The 22,471-nt window shown below is 42.5% G+C and overlaps 1 protein-coding gene across 2 annotated transcripts in view; it reads left to right on the top strand.

Moving 5' to 3' along the window:
- Positions 1 to 22,471, top strand: part of HECW1 (HECT, C2 and WW domain containing E3 ubiquitin protein ligase 1) — a 177,320-nt gene that overhangs the window by 55,666 nt on the left and 99,183 nt on the right. The window lies entirely within an intron of this gene.

The following is a 22,471-nucleotide window of genomic DNA, read 5'->3' as shown; positions in this document are numbered from 1 at the left end:
AAATACACTTAGCATCGTGGGGAAAGCTATGTAAATTGGAGCTAATTATTGAAAGAGACCTTCTCTGAGTTGTGTTTGTGTGGAAATGCTGCCTCAGCTGGGTTTCCCACAGCGGGAATAAGCTTAAAAAGCTGCTGCCATTTGGTGGTGACTGATCATTCCTGAGGACTTCCTGCTGTAAATATTTGCATTGTGTGCTGTCACGTCAGAGCGTGGGCTGCCGAGGAGTGTTTGATAATGAAGCATTCTGCCTCATTTCCATGTATGTGCTGTAAGCCGGGATTTTATGAGAGTGTGCATGTACAAGCAGCTGTATCTCATTCTTTCCAAAGGCTGGATTTAAAAATCTCAGCTGTGTGTTCTTTTTCACTTCATGTCTTATTCTGTGATAGGTGAGGTTTAAAACTGTCTGTGTTTCTGGAACATCACTATGTAATAAATCTAACAGTCTGATTTTGAGGGTATAAGAACAATTGTACTTCAAGAAACACGGTAAAGAGGGAGCAGAAACTTCTAGTGGCTTCTAAACTGTTCAGCAATTGAGGTTAAAAAAATCCCAAGCTTTATGGAAAACACATCAGGCTGCTGCAATTAGTCATGGCAAAGAATGCAAGCCAGGTACATCTTTAACAAGTGTAAGTGGTGTACCTTGAAAGGCTCAGCATTTCCAGGGAGGGAAGCAGCACTTCTCTGGAAGCCATGGGTGTGCTTAGGTGACTGGGTATTTGTCAGGAGCAAGTAAGAGAATTCCCTTTTCTTACCTTGAAATGAGAAGTAGACAGAGCTCCCCCAATTTGCATCTGTCTTCGAATGCAAGGTAGGGAGTGGCATTGTTAGTACCATTTATGTTCTACCCATCCCTGTATATGTCTCCTCCTGTTACCTGCAAAGGAGGTGGAGTCATTCAGGAATTAAAAAGTCAAGGCAAAATGAGCAGGGGAAATGACTGGAAATACTCACTCAGCTGGAAGGAAGCACAGACTCCAGCAGTCAAATACAAAGTGCTCTGTGCCAGGGTACAATCCCTTTCCAATGTAAAAGGGCATCTTACAGAAAATACATACGCTAAGAAACAATTGCTGAAAGATAGGGAATTCCACTGATTAACTATTTGAAGTGAACAATTCTGGAGAAAAAAAAAAAAAAAAAGTAGCTGATCCACAAACTGTGGGAGGAAGATGATCTGTGTAGGCTTCTGATCCATCGGAAATATCTGCCCGTTTTTGGTTTTCTCCTGACGGGGTGTTTCTTTCACAATAGCAGCAATGCTGTCCACATCCCACCTGCCTTATGTGCTCATACACTGCCACCAGTGTAGGCTAACATTGTGGTGTAACATGAGAACATAAGTCTTCAAATTTAAAAAAACTATTACGTTGACCAGGGAGTTGCTTCAGCGTTTTAACAGAAAGTTCTGTATGTCATTGGTTTTCTGTAAGCGTGCAAGGAACAATTTGGTCACTTGTCTACAAAAGAACATTATGGTATCTGGAGTTAGAAGGTGTAATGGCTCACAGTAAACTTGTCAGAGGTAGAAGAAAGAAGTGTGGTAGTACCTCGTAGTAGGGAATTTGCAAAGATTTTACCATGTGCATATGAAACATAAGCACTTTCATGTTACATAGTCCTGTGTGCACTCATTGTACGCTTGTTTTGCAATGTTCTAGAGTGGTGAAGTTAAAAAAGAGAGCAAGGAAAATAATACAGAAAGGTTTTCATTAATGCTCTATTGTTTTCAACACTTTATATTGCAGTATGGGCTGAATGAATACGCTAGCAATTACATGAGCTACAGCTAACATGCATTTGGAGGGAAGGGTGGGTTTCCTGGCAGAATTTAATACCCCTAGCCACAAAATACAAGGGAATGATTTTTAGTGTGAGAACAACCCTCAGCACATTTGTTACAGCTGAAAAATGTTGTTAATTCATTTTTCACTTCCATTTTGCTTCATTATAAAACCATGGTAGTGTTTTACGGCCTGATTTGGCGATACTCAGTTATGTTCAAGCATACTTACTCACATGAGCAGCTTCCTAATTGTTGCACAGTTGAGCCCTTAGTTCAGTGTAATTACATTTTTGGTTATGCTTTTCTAGATCCTAATTAGCACTGATTCAAAGAATTTGAAGGTTAATGACATGTCCAAATTATTTCTTATTGCCACCTCAGTAACACAGGCGCTTTTTCAGTATCCAGATACATAAAGACTATTGTATTTACACTGCAATTACCCTGTCATGTAGTGAGCACTCCATTTATATGAATTAGTGGAGTCGGAAAGCGTAACCAGGGTGTAATTGGTCTCTGACTGTAGCATAACTATAGTCACTGTGTTATAAATAATAACCTTTTCCTTCCTTTTATTTCCTCTACTCACATTTTAAATCAGGATGGTTGGCAAGAGATTTTCTTTAAAGATTAAGAAAACTCATTTGCACCAAAGGCCTCTTCTGAGTGCAGTCCAATAATACTGGCTTTTACAGTCCTGATTCAGTAAAGGTGCCGACCACGTACTGAAACCCCACTACTTTACTGGAGATGCTTAACGATTTTCTTCCAAAATGGCAGAATCTTTCAAAACGGAATAGAACTAGCAAGTAGAGTCACTTCAAGCAACATTTTCATTATGACAGATTTCAGATACGTCAATAGCTAAAGTGACAAGTGATCCAGTTCTGCGTGCCTGGTGGCTTTTTTCCCTATCTTGATATTGACTTTTTCAGCTCAGTGTGGTTCAAACTCCTATCACCACCGGTTCATAGATTTACACCACTTACGAGAGGTAAGTGCTCAGAATTTATTGTCTAACAAGCACAAATTGAGCAGGGGAGGTACAAACAATTTTCTTTGTGAACATCAGCATTGATTTGCTGAGCAGCAGCCCGTAACTCGCGACATACAGGTATGTTCCGTTTTATTGTTCCAACCTAGGAGGAATGTATCTGCTTTCCAGCACACAGCTATTTGCATATTTAAATGTTAGTTAATTTTGCAGTCTTCATAATTTCCTGATCCATCTGTGTGAAAGACAGAGGTGTAGTGTATTCGATCATCATAATGGAATTTCAAACACAAGCACCTGAAATTAGGCTTGGTGCCAAAAATCAGAACGGATTGGAAAAGACTTTACACAAGAAATGCACCCAAAATACTCTTCGGTGGTTTTTCTGCTATAAATCACCTGCATATTTCACACACATCTTCAAGGACTGCACATCAAGGAGAGAAGGGAAAAGTCACCTGTGTGGTCTGAGTGCAATGCAGGGCAGCGGGTCAGCACGGCTCAGCACAGCACTTCTCTCAAATGCTGTATTTGTCACCGAGGAGGACACTCAGCACGCTGGCCGTGCCACTTTGAAACAATCGACACAGAGCGCTGTGTCAAGCAGCGACTCTGCACATATTGCTGATGCATTGAAAGCCAGTGCCCTTTTGCATCCTGTGGTGAATCCGGGTAATACACTAGAGCATGAAAGAACTAGTCCTATATATCAAATGTATCCCTGGCAGAGTACCAGACACTTGAAGCAGAGAAAGGCTGTGTGCCTGTACCGGCAGGGTGGCTGGGGCATGTGTCCTGTTCAGTGCACTGAAGAGTGGAACGTGAGTGATCTGAAGTGGAAGTTGCGGAGGTCCTGACATTGACTTCTTTAGTCCTCTTCTACCAGTGCAGGCATGCTTAAGTGCCTGGTGGCTTCACACATAATGTTGTAGGCAGAGCTGCAGTGGATTTAAACAGGGAAGAGATGACATATGAAAACCTGGCATCTGTTAAATTATGAAGCAAAATAATTCTTTGAGTGTTCATCCATCAGACTTTTTCCTGCTGTGCCAGCCTGAACATGTAGTTATGCAGTCAGAAAAACAGAGTAGGAACAGACTAAAAAGCAGGGTTAAGGCCACCATTTGCAAGTGTCCCATTAAAATGTTGTCAACTTCTTGCCCCTCTCATGGACTCTAATTAAGCAGCACTAATTCTGGAGCTGCTGAGCCATCCCTAGGTATCACTGGCCACAGCCTACTCTTCACATTGCAGATCAGTTGCACCAGTTTTGGGCTTTTCCCTGTTGCCCTAGTTTCTTTGCACATGTTGTTTCAAAAAAAACACTTGCGTCGAATTTAACCTTACTGGGCATCTGATCCTATATGAAGATTTAGAGTGGTTTAATTAGCAGACTTGCAGTGCAGTGCAGAGTTGAACTAAAGAAATAAGAAGCATGACAGATGGGAACTGGAGTGATTTTTATTTCAGCAACACCAAGATCATCATTACAGAAGCCATTTATTTGTTAATGGGTTCAATACATGTCTGGTATTTCCCAGCACTTGCTTTCTGAATGTCTCTTGTTATGGTCACATAATAGCCATACTAATAGTCTTCACATCACATTACTCCCTTCTGTAGTTTAGTAAATTACGGAAAGATCAGTGACTGTTCAGCATGCTGCACTAATATAATCGTCTGTGCTTAGGCCTTTTACATTCTTACATACTGCCTCCTGCATCTGGTCAGATTAATGAAAAACAGGGTAGTTCCTGAAATTAATACAGTGGGTCTGAGGGCAGATATTTTAGTTTTGTTGAAGGAGGAAGGATTTAGACCTGTGGAGTGCGCTTCAGAGGTGAAGGTGATAGACTTCTGAATGAATCACCTCCTGCTTCTTTCCTTCTAGGAGTTACCTGCCATGATAGGGCATGAATCTGATTGTGGGTGAACACCAGATAAATTCCTAGAGGTAGTTTAGGCTATGTGACACACTTTTCCAGCATGCATCAGTTCAGCAGTTGCAAAAATATTTGCTTTGATGCTGCTTTACAAAAGAGACTATTTTCGCCCTTTCCCCCGTGCTTATCAGTTTGATTTGTTATTGCCAGTTTTATACTCATTGACTTAAGTCTCACTGGGTGCTCTAGAGGCCTGCTAATGGATAAAAAAAAAAACCAGAACGTTGTGTTCTAGCCATTTGTGTGTGTGTTTGACTATTATTTAGTGAAAGCACTGTTTATACTTGGCACAATCTTGATTTTATAAAATACAGTTTTCAATCGGGGGAAAAAAAGGAATAGGAATGCTGCCAGGGTGAATCGTCTCCAGTGTCCAGTGAGTCCAACACCCAGGACTGTGGAAGCTACAAGAATCTTGCGGTGCATGGGCATGAAATCCTTTAGGTCAAATTGGGTATGTCTGCAGTACTGCCTGATGAGGCATAAAAAGGAAAGGGCCAGGGTTTGGTTTTCTGTGCTCCATTATATTTCCAGAACTGCTTATCTACATCATGACTTTACTGGCCATAATGTTTTCACCAGCTGCCCTTTCTTGGTGTGCACTGGAAAGGCATAGGAGGCTAGCTGTGGGAAAAACTTTTGTCCCTGTTGCAAGTGCGGTGCTTGATAACTGCAAGTCACACTGGAAAGGCATAGGAGGCTAGCTGTGGGAAAGTTGCAAGTGCGGTGCTTGATAACTGCAAGTCGTTGCAGCAGGGACATAATTTTGGGCTTATCAATTGCACACTTTGTGTCCCCACAGTAGCAAATTTTTCCCTTTAATTAGGCATTGCAAGAAAAAAAAATCCTTGCTTTCCTCAATTTTGAATTTACTATTGTTCAATTTTGTTGTCTTCTCCCATGTTCCAGGATTAGTTAAGATGGAGATAAAAAGCTCTTGATTTCCCATCTGTGTACCAGTTAGTATTGCTTATAGCTTCACCGTGATTCCTTTTACTCAAGCTCTTCGAAGATGCTGAAGAAGAGAAGACTGAGAGGGGATCTCACCAACACATACAAATATCTTAAGGGTGGATGTCATGAGGATGGAGCGAGACTCTTTGCAGTGGTGCCCAGTGACAGGACAAGGGGCGATGGGCACAAACTAAAACATAAGAGGTTTCAAGTGAATATGAGGAAGAAATTCTTTACTTTGAGGGTGACAGAGCACGGGAACAGGCTGCCCAGGGGGTTGTGGAGTCTCCTTCTCTGGAGATATTCAAAGCCCACCTGGATGATGTCCTGTGCAACCTGCTCTAGGTGAACCTGCTTTAGCAGGAGGGATGGACTAGATGATCTCCCGAGGTCCCTTCCAACCCTTGCCATTCTGTGATTCTGTGAAAAGCATGTATACCAGGTGATGCATGATTCTGATCTGCATCTGCTCTCGCACAATTTTTAATACAAAATGAGATTCTTCTTGAAGGCATAAGCAAGCATTTTCAGGATCTCTAATATACTCCAGTACTCATGAGTTGAGGAAGTTCTTTGTGTGTTTTTATAAGAAGACAGGAAGAGAGAGGAGATTTCGAGTGTGGATGACAACCACGTGGTTTTGTGTAGAAATGCAACTGAGGTAGAAGATACTTGAAGTAGGAATGGTGCTAATTAGCTTAGAAATCTGAATCATTGGGATGAGATGTACCAATTGCTATATCTCTTGGACTCCACGACCCAGGAAGCAATTTCCAGTCTGGTGTTTCTGGGAGGTCATTGCATTTTCATCAAGATAAGAAGCCTGTGTTCTGGTGGTCATTAAAATCGTACTGACACTTCTTCAAGACTAGCTGAGTTAATGCATGAATCATAGTTGCCCAAATTAGAATCTGAACAATTAGAATTCATCTTTAGTACCTACAATTTCAGATTAGCTTTTTTTCATGTCTTGTCCAGCTCTGTTATATAGCACTATTAGACATCTTTGTGTTTCATCTCAGATGTGGGTGGCAATGTGTTACCTCTCAGGTATATGCAAAGATTTAATGTTCTCTGAAAGGGTTAGAAATTCCAAATGAAAGGTGTTGTCATAGTCTTTAACTATTAATTCCTGTTAGCTGAAGAGACAAAACAGAGGATGTGTGAGCAAGTATTAGCCATGCTGAAGAGCACAGTGGCCAGGTTTCTGACTGACCTGTCCCTCCAGGAAAATTACCATACTAAGCCATGGTCATTAGATTAGAATAAAGAAGAAATTACTCATGTTCAGGAAGGAATGCAAATATTAGCTGAGGGACAACTGTTTGTGCGGATAAGCCTTCCAAAGAAGTTGAATAAATTTTAAAAGGTGTACAGGGAAAAACATTAACTCACTGCTTGTTCAAAGCAATGAATAAAATCCCAAATGACTCTTTAAGAGCTTACAATGAACAAGGCAAAATAAGCAGATGGAGCTGGGGCAGTGAAGGAACTTGTTTTGTAAAACCCTTGTAATAGCTCTGTGATGATATGAAAATAGGACATCAGGAAAACTTGGCAAATATAGTGGAATTACCAGCTTATGGGTTTATTTTTAAAATATCTGTGATGCTTGTAAAAGATCAGTGATTTCTAAAACATTGTTAGGATGTGAGAGGCTCATCTTACTTCTTGAAGATGGTGTTTTGCTGGGTCTCAGACACACTGCCAAGTGAAAAGGAAGCTTAATGTGCAAGGAGAGATGCTTAAAAAGGTGTGGCTGTGTTTTTTAAGTCTATTGGTGTAGATCATGGTAATCTGAAAGCCAGATCCACTGAAGTAATAAGAGCTCTTCCTGCCTATTCAGTGGGTCTTTCTCTCAAAGCCTAGGTGAACTATTGTACAAATATAGACTGGATACAATTAATTTGCTTGTCATTTATGTTGTGTTTCTTTGGCCATTTTAAATTACTGATTTTGCTATAAGCATGATACTTTGGACAGCTGTTTTGGAGTATAATGCAAATAACTTAGAAGAGTTGAGTAAAATTTGGGTTTTTCTGCAGAAAAGAGCATGGAGATTTATCTGGGGTCTCTGGGAACTTCTGATGGACTGACCAAGCTGCCCTGTGCTCTGTGTTGCAGTCAGAGCTGTAGCCTGCAGGTTTATAGATGCGAGGAATATGTTTAGGACACACAGATGAGAAATGAACTGACTATATCAGTGGTGACTTTTCTGTGCAAATGCGAAATATAATTTTACAAAGCTTTGATGCGTAGTTGAGAACACTGAGAAATTCTTGGGTAGATGTACAGATTGTAAAGTCTCTGACCCATCCACAGAAGAAACATAAGTTTTATTGGAGTCAGATATTCCTAAGCTAAAGGGTGCTGCGTCCCCTGTGGCCAGGTAGAAAGATGACACAGTGGGAGGAAAATGGGGAAATAAGTAAGAGTCCTCCTCTCGTGTCCACCCATATCACTTGTATCTGAATACAAGCTGAGGTATGAACTTAAGCTGAGGTGGGCAATTGCATTCCCAGTCTCAGCATCTTTCAGCACATTTCAGCAACTAGCATTCCCTAACATGGGTGTTTCAAGCACTGGGAGGATTTCTTTGCCTCAGAGCAGCAGCCAGACACGCAGAGGGAAAGAAAAGAGGTCACAAAACTTGTCAAAGCCAGACCTGGAGCCTGCACTGAGCCTCTCTGTGCGCAATCCTGCAATGAAGTTTCGTCTCTACTGGAGCTGATAGATGCCATTGACTTTAGTACTGATTGGATTTTCAGTAACCAAGGATTTTCCAGCAGCCAGTGTAAAGGAGAAAATTAACTTCTTTTTCTTGAAATATTTTCCTTCTGTTTCCTTAGTTCTGGGAAGAAGGGGCGGGGTGATAGAAAGATGTGGGGAGAGAAGAATGTTATTGTCATTTCGCAATGCATGACCCTTTATAAAAGTAACCAGTACTTAAAATCTGCCCTGAAATAACCCATACCAGATAACCTATATAAAATCAGCAGACATGACTGCGGAGGTGACTGAGGTGAGCTTGCACACGTTTATAACTTGTGGATTTGTAGGTAATTTTGAATGTTTATGGTATAACTCACAGGTTATTTGAGTGGAAATACCCTAATTAGGTGAAAGAGAAGAGCAGGTGGTGACTGAAAGCTAAAAAGCTTTTCAGCAACCTAGCATGTACCAGTGCCTGCAGATACCCGCCTTTCGAGTGTAGTGTACATGTATGTGCTTGTGTGTGAATGTCTGTACACGCATGCAAGCTCTATCGTGATCATGTAATCCTTTCCACCTAGCTGCTTTTTTTGCTTCACATGTTTTCTATTACCTTTCAGTTGTGTATTTCCCTTTTTTCTCTGCCAATGATTCAGCTTTTAGGTTTATGTTTTGTCTGAATCTTGAGTGTAGCTTGAATTGCCTGTACTTGACTTCTTACAAAACCCATGTGATCCAAAAATATATCTATAATGTTATATTGGGAAAAGGTTATGATCGGAGACAGCTAAAAAAAGAAAGAAATATTATGATTTATATTCATCAAGAGGCAGACTTAATGCTTCACTGTTATCTTTTAGGTTTACATTTCCTGGTTTCTAAGAGCTCAACGGGATAATCATGTTCCCTTAATGTAGTTTCGTTGATGGAATACAGTTATATAATATTGCATACTTTTCTAAATCATTTTTGCTATAATTATTACATGTATGAAAGATTAAGAACTAAAGACGTTCACGTGGGGAAATCGATGTAGGTCAGTATGTTATATATCAGCAGATGTGCATAAGAATATTTTTCTAATAGAATTTTGAACCCTTTGTTCATTTTTAATCCTTGACTCTCTTGAGAAATATTTTCCACTTCCATTAAATATCTGGGTTTTTTTCCAGCTAGCTAGCTGACTTCTCAGACAAGCATGTTTCTATCCATACTGAAAGCATGCAGTGCCTCCCCACTCAATATCTCCAGTTTAAAGCAGGCTTAAATTCTTACATCTGTAAAGTCTGGTGGAAATCAACTAAATTGTTCCTACACGGCTCCCTTTTTAACTCAAAGGGTCTGATTTTTGTTTATACTAAGGCCTTTTTTGCCCTTATAGCAATGCAGTGGGGCTTTATGGTGAACATAAGTATGAACCACATTAATTAGACCATATGTTGATATCCTTAGCAAAGGACCACCGACACCGCTTGTGCTACCTAACTAACTTCAGGCGATTGTTAAAATTGAGTTCTCAAAATGTATAACAGACTGTATTATTTTAGGTACCAACACATTTATGACCTTTTGTCTAGCAGATGAGGACTGTGATTCCAGAGATTAAGTATTTCGGGGCAACCAATATCTGTTACCATAAAGCTGATTCAGGTATATGGTAATAGCTAAGCCTAATATTGGAAAAGTCTGGGGGTGCCACTAGTTGTCAGGAAACCCTGGTTTTAATAGCAGCCTATTTATTTCTCTTGTTGTTCCCCAAAGGATCTGACTTTAGCCTCGCCAGCAGGCAAGTTTGAAAGTTGCTGTGGTCAGGTTTTAGTTCTAACAAAGTGGTACTGATCATTGTTGAGGTGGTTTTTGTTGTTATCATTTGGTTTGGGTTTTTTGAGATGTGTCTGAAAGGAAGGAAGTGAATTTTTTAGGATGTGAAAGATCTCACATTTTAGGAATTAATTGATTGCTTTCCTCATAGCATCCTTCGCTATTCTTTCCTTTGTTTTCCACTCTTCTTCTGTAAAGCCTTGCCTTTTCTCTTCTCCCCTTTTCTTTTTACACTTTTTCCTTCATTTTCTAGTGCATTCCTTTCACATTTTCGTTGGCTGCTTCCTTTCACAGTTCTGAAGAGCTTGACGAGGAGGTCCAGGCTGCCTGAAGAGCTTGCTGGGCTCTGGCCCCGACCAGCCTTTAGGACCACTTGGCTGCCGCAGCTGGCTGATAGAAGTCACTGTGTGAGCCTCAAAGTGGGGTGGACAAAGCTGCCAGCTGTACCCAGGCATGTGAGACCTCCTGCTTGGCTGCAAGGATGAGCCATAGCTACGCCTGAGGCTCAGCTTATGGGCCCGCTGGCTTTGCAGCTGCCTCCCTACGCTGTGCAGCAGCACCCTGTGAGTCTTCATGCCCTCTGGAGCTGCTGCCACTGAGTGGATGCTCGGGGTTTGCACATTTGTTTTTTCAGTTGTGCCTTTGATATGAGGAACAGAGGGGGAAACTGCCAAGTCTGTCTCATGATGTCCTCACTTTTTACTGTGAGTGACTGCATCATTGACAGAAGGTCAGCACAAGCTGCTTCAGTGTCCTGCAGTTCAGGATGCTGCTGCAGCAGAAGAGGATAAAACACTAATGTCATGAAGTCAGTGGCCAAACTCTTACCACTTTCCAAGGGGTCAAAATTGACTTCCAGATTCAGCAGTCAGCCTTCTTGTCTCCTTGTAGACTGGCAGCACAGCCTGCCCCAAGATGGGAGATGAAAAGTTGTGTCTCTTGTTCTTCTCTTTCCAACCGCTTAAGGTGGTGGCTTGGATCAGACTGGCTTCCATGTAGCCCAAAGTTTTGGATACTGACTGAGAAAGTTTTGTTCCTGCTACTACAGGGAAGAGAAGAAGAGCAGAGTGAGAGCTGCTGCTGGAAGGGCAGCCTCATGGCAGAGCAGGAGCCTCTGCTCACCATGGCTTCCAGCTCTAGCAATGGCAGAAACAGCCCAGCTCTGCTCTCCTCTCCTTGCCCATCATCGCTCATACAGCTGCAGACAAGTGAGCGTGGGGGCTGCCTGCATAGGGAAGGAAGGAAGGGCTATGCTGTTTGCCTGGCAGAGGGCAGAAGTCTTCCTGGTGGGAATGAGGGGGGGATGTTTTGTGCAGAAGACACCTGCTTTCCCACGAGTGTGTTTAGCAAGGGCAGGGGTCTGGGGAGCAGGGGACACAGAGTTTGCATGGGGCTGGGAGCCACTTCTCTTCTGCATGAGTGCTGGATGAGGACAATGTGGGTGGTATGTGTAGCATGGGGTATGAACCTCTGCGTTGCCTTGTTCTGTTCCACAGAACAGTTTCCCAGGGTTGACTGAAGTGGTTGAGATTAATTCTGCACTGATTTCCATCAAAACTGACACATGCAACAAAAACCACCTCTGTTGATGATAAGATATGATTTATTTGTTAAGACCTACAAGAATTGTGTCATTATACATGCTGAAGTTAATGATTTCTCTGAAGTGACAGCACTCCTGCATTTAGTTGACAACCCTTTCCTCTCCTGCCATATTTAGTGACTTCATGTTCAGAAGCCTTTTGCATCCAATATGCAGCAGGCCAAATCCTTCGTGAGGTTTTCTGTGATGACCAAGTTCCTGTAGTGAATTCAGCTGTTGCCAGAGATTGGACTTTGTAAATGTTGCTTTCCCCCAGAAGTCTTTGTCATACCTCAGGTTTGCTGTAACACCCCACCACGGTCATTTTCAGGATGCATCTGGCCCCTGTTTTCTTCATCCTTCAGATTTGTCATTGACATTACATACGAGGAGTAGCAGAGAGAGAGCTGGATTCGTTCACTCTTAAGAGGAGTCTTAGGTAGGATGTTACTGATGCCTTTACCTAATGGGAGATTGTAGGGAAGGAGGCAGATTCTTCTCCCAGTGCATGGCAAAATGACAGCAGGCCATAGACACAAGCTGCAACAAGAGACGTTCTGATTAGACCTCAGGAATATTTTTTTTTTCTCAAGATGGTACTCAACCATTAGAACAGGTTGCCCAGAGAGCTTGTGGGTTCTCCATCCCTGGAGATACTCAACGCTTACCTGGACAGGGCCCTGAGTAGTCTACTCTATGTTGGTCCTGCTTTGACTGAAGGGCCAGATGACTTCAGGAGATCTCTTCCAATGTTGGTTGTTCTATGGCAGCTTGATTACAATCAGTATTCCCACAAGCCCACTTCACTGGAGGAGGCTGTTGACTTTTTAAAGCCCACTGCTCTAGAAAGCAGCAAACTAAGAAAACCAAAACTGTGAATGCTGTAGCCAGCAGTAGCCAAATAGGAAGACAAGGGAAATTCTAAAAAAGAAAAATAAAAAACCTCAACCACACAAACAAGCAAAACAAAAAAAAAAAAACAAAAACAAAACCTTTGGGTTACTGAGGTAGGATAAGCAGTTTCTGCTGGGTCTGATGGATCTCCCAAAAGATACACAGGAAAAACACTGAGTATGAATATACTGCATTAACTAAGTGACTATAGATACTGTAAAAGGAGAAGGTTTGGGGTTTTTTTCTGTTTGACCCTTTCTGTGCCATCATAACTAGAAAAATGCTCTGTGGAGTGCAAACCTTTTATTAGTAATTCAGCAAGTTCAAGGGACACTTGAAGTAGCAGAAATGTTTCTCTATTTTTTTAAATCAGACTATAAATCTCGGCAGTTGCCTTATTTTTGCCTAAATTAGGATCCAAGGTTGAAAGTAAAGGATCTGTAGCTCAGTTCTGGGAATAATGGTATTCATAGTGAATTGATATTTGGGGCATTCATTTAGAAGAATGGGCATTGTTCACTGCCTTGCTGCTGCTTTTATGGTGTAAAGGGTCATTGACTTGATTGCCTCGTCGAGACTCTTTGACAGCAAGACTAATGCATTGACCCATTCTTCACATGCAGCTTAGCTGAAGGATATGGTTGTCTCACACATGTGAGCATTACTCATCTACATACTTGTCCCAACCAAGCTACATTAGAGGAGTGAGGAGTTCTGAAGCTCTAATGAAGCACAAAGCGCTGTCTAACGCAGTTTCCTGCCTTCCAAAGACATTGTGGATGTGCCAGTTTAGAGTATTTCCACTATACATGCCCTACATTTTGAACTCTGGTCATTTCATAATGCAAAGAGAAAAGGCATTAGCAGCAATTTTTAATTCTTTATACAAACAAAACGTTTGCTTGAAAAGTTTGGAGTCTACAGGGGTAAATTTTATGCAGTTACTGGATCCAGACAATGCCCAGCGGGCTTATCTCAGCTGTCAATGGTGAACCTCCCAGTTATTTCAGTGGGTTGTAGGGTCTTGCATAGCTGTTTCTGAGAGGGTAGTATTTACAAGCAGTTCTTGCTGTCAGAGTGCTTAAGCACATTAATACTCTGTGTATGGGCCTGTCAGGTTCACGGGGCTGATCCTGTCCTGCATTAGGCAGCTCCTTGATGTAAATCTGATCATAAACCCAGATTTTCTTAGGGGCTTTTTTCTGGATGATGGTAGCACTTGGAAGCACAAAGCTGTTTAGCAACTGCAAGGAGCCTTCTTCCCTGTTAACCAGAGTTTGTTTTCCACATTGGGGTTGTAAACTACTGTCATCTTCGGGCCACTTTAAACTTGCCGAGAGACTTGTTAGTGCTCAGAGGCTCACTGGCATTCAAACAGCATGCAGCCTCAGAGCCAATGCGTGAGCCAGTTGGTGAGACACGCTTGCAGGAAGCAGTCCTCCCAGAAGTCTGCTACACAGAAAAGAGTGGCTGCTGCTCAGGCGTAGTCCAGCCTTTGACCCAGAAAGCACAATCTGAAGCCTGTTCACATGCATGCGTGATTGTGTTCAAATATCTGAAAATCTAAGAGTTTATTTAAATGAAGTTTCAAAGAGTGAAGGAGATCAGAGTCTCTAATCAACTTTTCCTCTGCTGCCAAAGGATAGCTGAAGTTTATTATGCAGAACTTTGGAAACAATGAAAAAGCTGAATCTAATAAAATTTTGGAAGAAAAAAGATCCTGGACTCTGTGGGTGATACTAATTTGTTGCCTCAATCCTCAATTTTGTTTCAATTGAAAATGATTGCTCTTAACATCCCTATTCTAGCTGCTGGTTATGCTGAAACAGCATTCTACCCATGTAGGGTAGATTGGGGAATGTGAAATACCTTCGCGCCAACGTGGACGCCTCATGCACTTGGTACATACTGTCATTGAATGTAGTGTTATAAGCCTGTTAATAGTTGCCTTCTAGAAGACTTTACTGATCATACCTAACAGCAATTTTTTCTGGTAATTTAGTTTGGCTTCCAGGGTTCGTTATCTAAAATCTGCTGAAAGAATTTGTAACATTTTCAATGGGAAAAAAAAAATGTTTACTTACCTCTTTGTTACCTTTTTTTTAAGGGTGTCTAGGAGAGAAGTTTTTGAAATGAAAAACTTCTGTCTCCTGGGAATAAATGAAGTAATCGATAAACACTGCAAGATGAGGCAAAAGGAGCTTTCTGCAGACAGAGGGCAATTGCCATGTGCCCACAAAAGGCAATTTCTCCCCTTAAGTAGGGAATGGCATTGAGAAGGTGGTGCATTACAACGCTAGAAGAGCGCTAACCATGACACGCTGGGAAGACTCTGCACGTGTGTGGTCACAGTCCTTCAGGGACATGAGCTGCCTGCGGAGAGCCCAGTAGGGGAGTTATGCTACTGCTGAAGAAACTGGCTGCTCTTTCGAAGCACCTGATAAAAAATACTATGGTGCCAGAACAGTGGCTTAACTAGCTAACAGGATAAGTGGAGTATATTGCATTCAAGAGCTGGGTAATTCTGTTAACAGAGTGAGGTTGTAGCTGAAGCATTGCCACTAATTAGGGCTAGATTTTCAAAGTGGTGCCTGGGATTATAGCCATAATTCTGTCAGTGACAGTCGTGGAGCTCAGGTCTCTATTTGCTCCTTTCACAGTTTGCCCCTTATGTCCCAGTGCTCCCTGTGTTCCCAGCATGTGTAAGAAGTCAAGTGATGGGGAGAAAAGAAGCACCTATTCAGCCTGTGTTTATTTAGTCTTTTTTTTTTTTTTCAAAAACTATTTCTTTTTAAATTCAGCACTTGGGAGGAAATGGGAGTATTCACCCATTTGCAGATCTCCTGAGGGCTATTCCCCCTCTAAAGAGGATGGTAGAATGTGAAGCATGAGCTCGGGACAATGTCGTCTATTCTTTTACTGTGGAAAGAGCCTTCACTGCTGAGCTGTGGAAAATGTAAACTGCTTGTTTAGAGGGTTGTCCTAATGTTAAGAGTTCAGTGAAATCAGGAGGGCACCAATAAAAGCCAACAGAACTAGGTTAGGGGAGAATAATTTTTTGAGGAACTACTCTTAACACGTGCCATGTACACACAGGTCTCTTAAAACAATAGCTCCAAGCTGATTCAAACTGCTGTCAGCAAAGCTGTGCAGAGTGGAAACTGGTAGTCTGCCCCTGCGTCGGGGTGGGGAGTTTTGGGCCTGTCTTAATCTCAGATGAACTAAGGGATACAAACAGATGGAAGGGGACAGGGAACAAAGCATCAGCTGCTTCTTTTGCTCCTGGTTGTTGAATTCAGGCTATTAACCTTATTTATTCTGCTTTAAATCTGCAGGCAAGTTCAGTGCTCTTGAAAAGCAGAGAACAGAGAACTGGAGCTTGAAGCAAGCATAGTGCAGGCAGTAACTGGACAGCCTGTTTTTTCCCCCCAGCTCTGCAACACCACATCTTTAGCTCTGACACATCTAGCAATATTTTTTTCTGTTTGCTGATGCACAATTTAGGACTCAGTTAAGGCTATTTTTCACTTGTGATCTGAATCAAGCACATGTTACAGCCTTCCCCTTTGACAGTCTACTGCTTTTCATCCTCAGAGACACTGTATACAAACAGAAAATACTTTGCTGCTTTGATTTCATAGTTTCTAGTTTTCTTTCATTGTAGACTTCTACCTTCCATACAGGTTTAGTACTGTGTGGAAGCATGAGCCCTTCTGAATACTTTGATAAGTTCTTATATCTGCTTTTTAAAAGAGAAGCTCTTGTGAATAGTCCAGGCTAGAGCTTTGCCAGTTTATAGTACCTGATTATTTAATCTGCATTAAATTTTACTGTAGTTATAATCTGTGATGTCAGTGTAAAAATATTGTAGGTTTTAATTAGCACCTTTGTAAATTAGAACTTGATTGGATTGAGTATTAGGTCATGTCCATAATGTTCACCATATAAAAAGTCAACAAATACGAACAGTTAGTGCAGCATTATTTCTAATGTTTCTGCAGTTTCCTTTGTCTTAAATGTAAGAAATACTGGCCTATGTGACATAATTTATATCAGTTATGATCATTAAGTGTTATAATTCTTTTGCAGCAGAAAAAAAAACCCAAATCTTAAAAACAGCTTCCTCCTACCCCTCCCTTCTTCCAGAGCTCAACTTTACTCCTGGATTCTCTGTCTTCTCCTTTGAGCAGTGCAGGTGGACAGTGAATGGGGGTTGGGGTCAGTTCATCACATCTCTGCCGCTCCTTCCTCCTCATGGGGAGGAATCCTCACGTTCTTCCCCTGTTCCAGCGCAGGGTCCCTCTCACAGGAGACAGTCCTCCACAAACCTCTCCAATGTGAGCTTGGACAGTGCCAGGTCCATCTGGGAGCCAGTTGGCATTGGCTCTATCAGACATGGGGGAAGCTTCTAGCAGCTTCTCACAGAAGCCTCCCCTCTTAGGCACACCCCCCCTTCCCCAAAACCTTGCTGTGCAAACCCAATAAAACACTTTACCAGCACGCTCCACTGTTCCTGATCACTGTGGTTCCCAAAAGCAGATTTTCTAGTGCAGCAGCAGGCAAATACAGTTACAGCTTCTTCTAGACTGTTCACACTGTATATCTGTCCAAAAGTATTTCCGTCATCGTGACCTAGAGGTACAGGAAGGCTGAATAGGGGCATCCAAAGTGTGCCCTGAAGGCCACTTCTAGGGGCAAATGTTGTCCTTGTTGCTTTACCACGTGTCTAGGTAGACTGGTGAATGGTAAGATATTTTAGGAAATGCTTTTAATTAGCTGTGAGAGTCTGTTTTTTAGCTTCTGCTTAGACAAATTTTTAGTGATGCGCTTGGAGTGGGCATCCACCTGCTGTGGCGTGGGGTCCTCCCTGGGCTGCAGATGGATCTCTGCTCCACAGTGGTCCTCCATGAGCTGCAGGGGCACAGCCTGCCTCACCATGGTCTTTAGTATGAGCTGCAGGGGAATCTTTCTCCGGTGCCTGGAGCACCTCCTCCCCCTCCTTCAATGACCTTGGTGTCTGCAGAGTTGTTCCTCTTGCATAGTCTCCTCTCTTTCTGGCTGCAGTTGCTGTTGTGCAGGGATTCCCTTGCCCCCCTTAAATATATTACTATCCCAGAGGCACTACCGCTGTCGCTGATGGGCTCAGCCTTGGACAGTGGCAGGTCCATCTTGGAGCCAGTTGGCATTAGGTCCATCTGGGAGCCAGTTGGCATTGGCTCTATCAGACATGGGGGAAGCTTCTAGCAGCTTCTCACAGAAGCCTCCCCTCTTAGGCACACCCCCCCTTCCCCAAAACCTTGCTGTGCAAACCCAATAAAACACTTTACCAGCACGCTCCACTGTTCCTGATCACTGTGGTTCCCAAAAGCAGATTTTCTAGTGCAGCAGCAGGCAAATACAGTTACAGCTTCTTCTAGACTGTTCACACTGTATATCTGTCCAAAAGTATTTCCGTCATCGTGACCTAGAGGTACAGGAAGGCTGAATAGGGGCATCCAAAGTGTGCCCTGAAGGCCACTTCTAGGGGCAAGTGTTTTCCTTGTTGCTTTACCACGTGTCTAGGTAGACTGGTGAATGGTAAGATATTTTAGGAAATGCTTTTAATTAGCTGTGAGAGTCTGTTTCTTAGCTTCTGCCTAGACAAATTTTTAGTGATGCGCTTGGAATTTTGCCTCAGCAAGAGCTGATGGACTGTAGTCTGATGTCTCAAGATTATTTTTTTCATAACACATACCATGGCTAAAGAGAGAGAGAGTCTCAAGGGCTTCATTTGCTAGTGTGAAGCCTGCCTCCTTTCTCACTCAGGGTCACATAACATCCCTCTAGCATTTTCAGGAACTACTCACAAGGAAAAGTGATACTAGGACAAGACTGTTACTTTTTGTTTTCAGTCATTTTCTTCTGTCATCTTTTTTCTTGCTACTGAAAAAAATGAAAAGCTCTACCAAACGTGGACCTTTTCCGGAGCTCAGCAAGTCCTGAGAGGCTTGGGTCTGGCCTCAAGTATCTCTCTGTGTTTTTGCAGATAGCCATCACAAGGCTCTGGCGTTTGTCTTTTGACATGCTTCAGAGGTTGGGAAACTCTGTACGAGAAGTAGATTTTACAGTGGGTATACTGGAGAATGTTTTAAAGGAAGTACCCATACTTTTCTAGCTGCTTGAGTGCATGAACTCCCATCAGTGGCAATGATACCAGCTCTGATTACAAGCAAGGAAAGTGAAAGGATTGGATCTGGTTCAGGAAGCCTTCAGTTTTCTGAGAGATTCAGCTAGGCTTGAAGCTGCAGCTCATGTCCTATCTCTTCATAACAAGATATGACAGAAGCATGTATTAAAAGCATATTCATCTTGTTTCGTATCAGCAGGACTTGTGAAATAATTAGGCTGGGCTGCACAATGTGCAAACGTGGCATTATAAACTAAAAACACTAAACTAGGCTTCAAGGGCATAAAAGCACCAAAATTATTGAGGGAAAATCACATTTGTTCCTTTTCATACCAAGGACTTCAAGTCCATAGGATGTCAAGTGACAAGATGAATGTTGTCTTTCTGCCATCTAACTATGTTTTAAGTGGCAGTTGAGAAGATAGACAGTTTTTTACCTCCTGATGACTAAATTCAAGGTTTACTTACAGTGACAAAACTCCCCACATATACTGTAGCCACTACAATCAGTCTGGATTTCTTTCATGATAGATGGCAAGCAGGAAGGGTACGACCCATGCACTTCCCTGTTGCCGGCCCCAAGCCACAATGAACCCCGGTTGGTGCGGTGGCTGGCAAGCATTGGTGACCATTTGTCCTGCCCTGCACCAAGTGCTCTTAGCTTTGTCCTCGCTACTGGGGAAAGTCTGGTATTGCGTTAGAAAGTGGTGAATGCATGCAGAAAATAGCTTTTCTTCTTTTCAGAAAATCAGACTTAATGTCAGGAGACTTTTTTCTTTGTTTTTAAGTCCCTGTGATGTTTGGTTTGGTCCTGAAAATGTCCCTTCAGCTGGATGGCAGGGCAAATATAATGATCTCAGCTGGTCAGGGCACTGAGGGGAGAAGCCTTGTGTGCTCTGCTTGCTTGGCACGGCAAGATAAATGACTCTGTGCTCCTGGTGTAGCTTCCTTTCCTCTTCCAATGTTCCTTCTGACTCCTTGAAACACCCAACATTAAAGTAAAATCACTTTCCTGGCCTTCCTAATACTCTTCCCTGGGTACACCCATGCATAATCACTCCTTCCTTTGAGAAAGGATGACTTGTCTGCTCATGACCCCCTCTGGCACATGTCCTGCTGTGCCTGAGGACCTGTATCGCAGGTGAGAAGGTGCAAGCAGGCCAGTGCTGCCGGTTCACTGGAGGATGAGGAGCACAGATTTGGCATGAGAGCTCTACAGGAGGCATGTGGCTTGGTTGCATGGAGTCTTTACTGGTGCATCCCAGGTCTCATCCCAATGATAAGCACCTTTCTTCCTCAACCTTTCTGCTGTGCATTCCCTTTCTTGGCTGCCCTGACAGGAAGAAAATCGGAAAAGCTTCAGAATCATGTTGGGTTGTGTTTTAGATTGCTAAGGTTAAGTGCTAGGTATTATTAAAACACCTAGCGTTTTGATGTGTTACATTTCAGAGAGTTATGCTGGGATAAACTAGGGAGTATATAATTTGTTTATGCAGCAGGACTCATTTTTAGGCCTTTTGTATCTCAACTTCAGACCTTGCCGATGCAGCAAGCACCTGCTTTGCAAGCAGCTGCCTGCCTGGTGCAGCCCACTGGTGTCCACAGGGGTAATTTGGGGTGCAAAACTCCTCTCGCCAGGACGTGCTCGTAAAGCTTGGTTTGGCTTTACAACGCTGTCTGACATTTTTGCTTCTGAAAAGATCCCTAAGGGTTTTGCAAGTACATCTCTTGGTTTTGTGAAAACAGGAGCTTGATGAGAGGAGAGGCTGGGGCTGCCCTGTGCCAGACACAGCCAGCCCCAGCCATATCCAATGCATTTTGGTCTTCACAGGGGGAATCACTGTAGGGGAAGTGTGGGTGCGTCCTCCTCGCTGAATTGGAATTAGGAAAATTATGTCTAAATTTCCAAAGTGCTAAATCACTTGAGAGCTGTTTTCCACTGAAAGCCAGGGGGAACATTTATTAGCAATCAGGTCATTTAAAAACCTGACCCTGATATAACACATAAATGCTGTGCCTGTGGAGTAAAAAAGCAGGAGCACTTCCCAGCTCCTGAATGCAGATGTGCACCCCAACCTCCTCTCACCTTATCGCTGGGCTGAGAGCTGGGATGTACCCTGCTTTTTTATCCCACTCCAGCCTCCCTCTGCCTATATTTCCATGGGAATTCATAGGGCAAGTAGAAATTGGGTGAGCGCTACCAGCAGCCCCGCGATTGCATGACTGACGGGTGAGCACTTGTCAGTATGGTGTGAGGTGCACTTGCTTCATAGAATAGATAGACCCTTTAGAAGCAAATAATTTTTTGTTGTTGTTGTTTCTTCTATGGGGCCAATGCACTTGCTTCATAGAATAGATAGACCCTTTAGGAGCAAATAATTTGTTGTTGTTTCTTCTATGGGGCCAGATGTGTTACTACTCTCTTTGTATAACGCTAAGCTTTGCCAGTGTGTGTTTGGCTGTGCTGGGGATGCTTTGCCAGTGCAATGCTCTAGTAAAAGTGTCTCAGTACAATTTCACTAATGTAGATATGGCCAAAAAAGGGTTATTTAATAGCAACATATTTTTAAGTTTTGAAGAAGCTGGTATTTGCAGGGTCCCATCAGATCCACCCCAGTCTGTTCAAAGGATAGACTGTTAAACTATTCATAGTGATTCGTGGCAGATCTAAAAACCCAAGAGAAATGTTTAAGTACTGGAAAAAAGCACATGTTTTGCAAATGTGCACATATCTAGGTCAGTTGGCCCAGTTACTGTCCTGGACAAAATCATGAACAAGACCATCAGTAGTAAGCATTAAAGGATAATGTGTAATAAATGCCAGGAAGTGAAGTAGTATGAAAAATACATCTTGACAAGGAAATGTCATTGTTTCTTGGTGGGATCACAACTTTGGCTGGTAAAGGTTACCGAGTTCTTGTCAAAATTCTCATAGTCATATATAATATTCTGATTTAATGTGTGTCTATCCAGAAATCAGTGGTGGCTTTAATAAGTAGATTGAAACCTGCTTAGCTGAGAAGTCCAAAAGTGTAATTGTAACTGCTTAGCTGTGATCCAACAAGAATATTTCTACTGGAATTTGCTCATAGTCCAGCTTTGCTCAGTACCCTTTTTCCTGTTTATATAGTCTGTAAGAAACAAAATTATTATGACAAAAAGTCAAGTCCAACAGAGCCCATTTTTTTTTCATAATGGTGTCTAAAGATCAACCTATATATTCATGATCTAGGCCTCATCTGTGCCATGGCCTGCCAGCTGTGCTCATTGTTTAATCCCTGCTAGCTGGGCTGCAGTGCCCCCTTGCCCAGGTTTTGAACTTACTGTGGGCAGAGAGCAGCTTGTTTTCTAAGTTAAGCTTGAATACACAATATTTAATATAGTGAGCAATGAGTCACAGCTGAGTGGGACTTCAGTTACTGTTTCCTGGCAGAAATTGGAACTTCACTGCATAAATGCTCTTTTTCTTTTTCGCCTGAAAGCCGAATGGCAAGAGTGGCAAGGAGCTGCAGCTTCCCTGGAGCACAGCAGCACTTGGTTTGACTCCAAAGTTGGTGGGAGGTAGTAATAGTAGTAGCACCACCTCCCTCCTGAACTTGGAGCCTGACTCCCA

The sequence above is a fragment of the Egretta garzetta genome, unplaced genomic scaffold (genome assembly GCF_000687185.1).
Source record: "Egretta garzetta isolate BGI_Z169 unplaced genomic scaffold, ASM68718v1 scaffold244, whole genome shotgun sequence".
Classification (NCBI taxonomy): domain Eukaryota; kingdom Metazoa; phylum Chordata; class Aves; order Pelecaniformes; family Ardeidae; genus Egretta; species Egretta garzetta.
The sequence above is the reverse complement of the archived record's forward strand: the minus strand, read 5'-3'. Positions and strand labels throughout refer to the sequence as shown.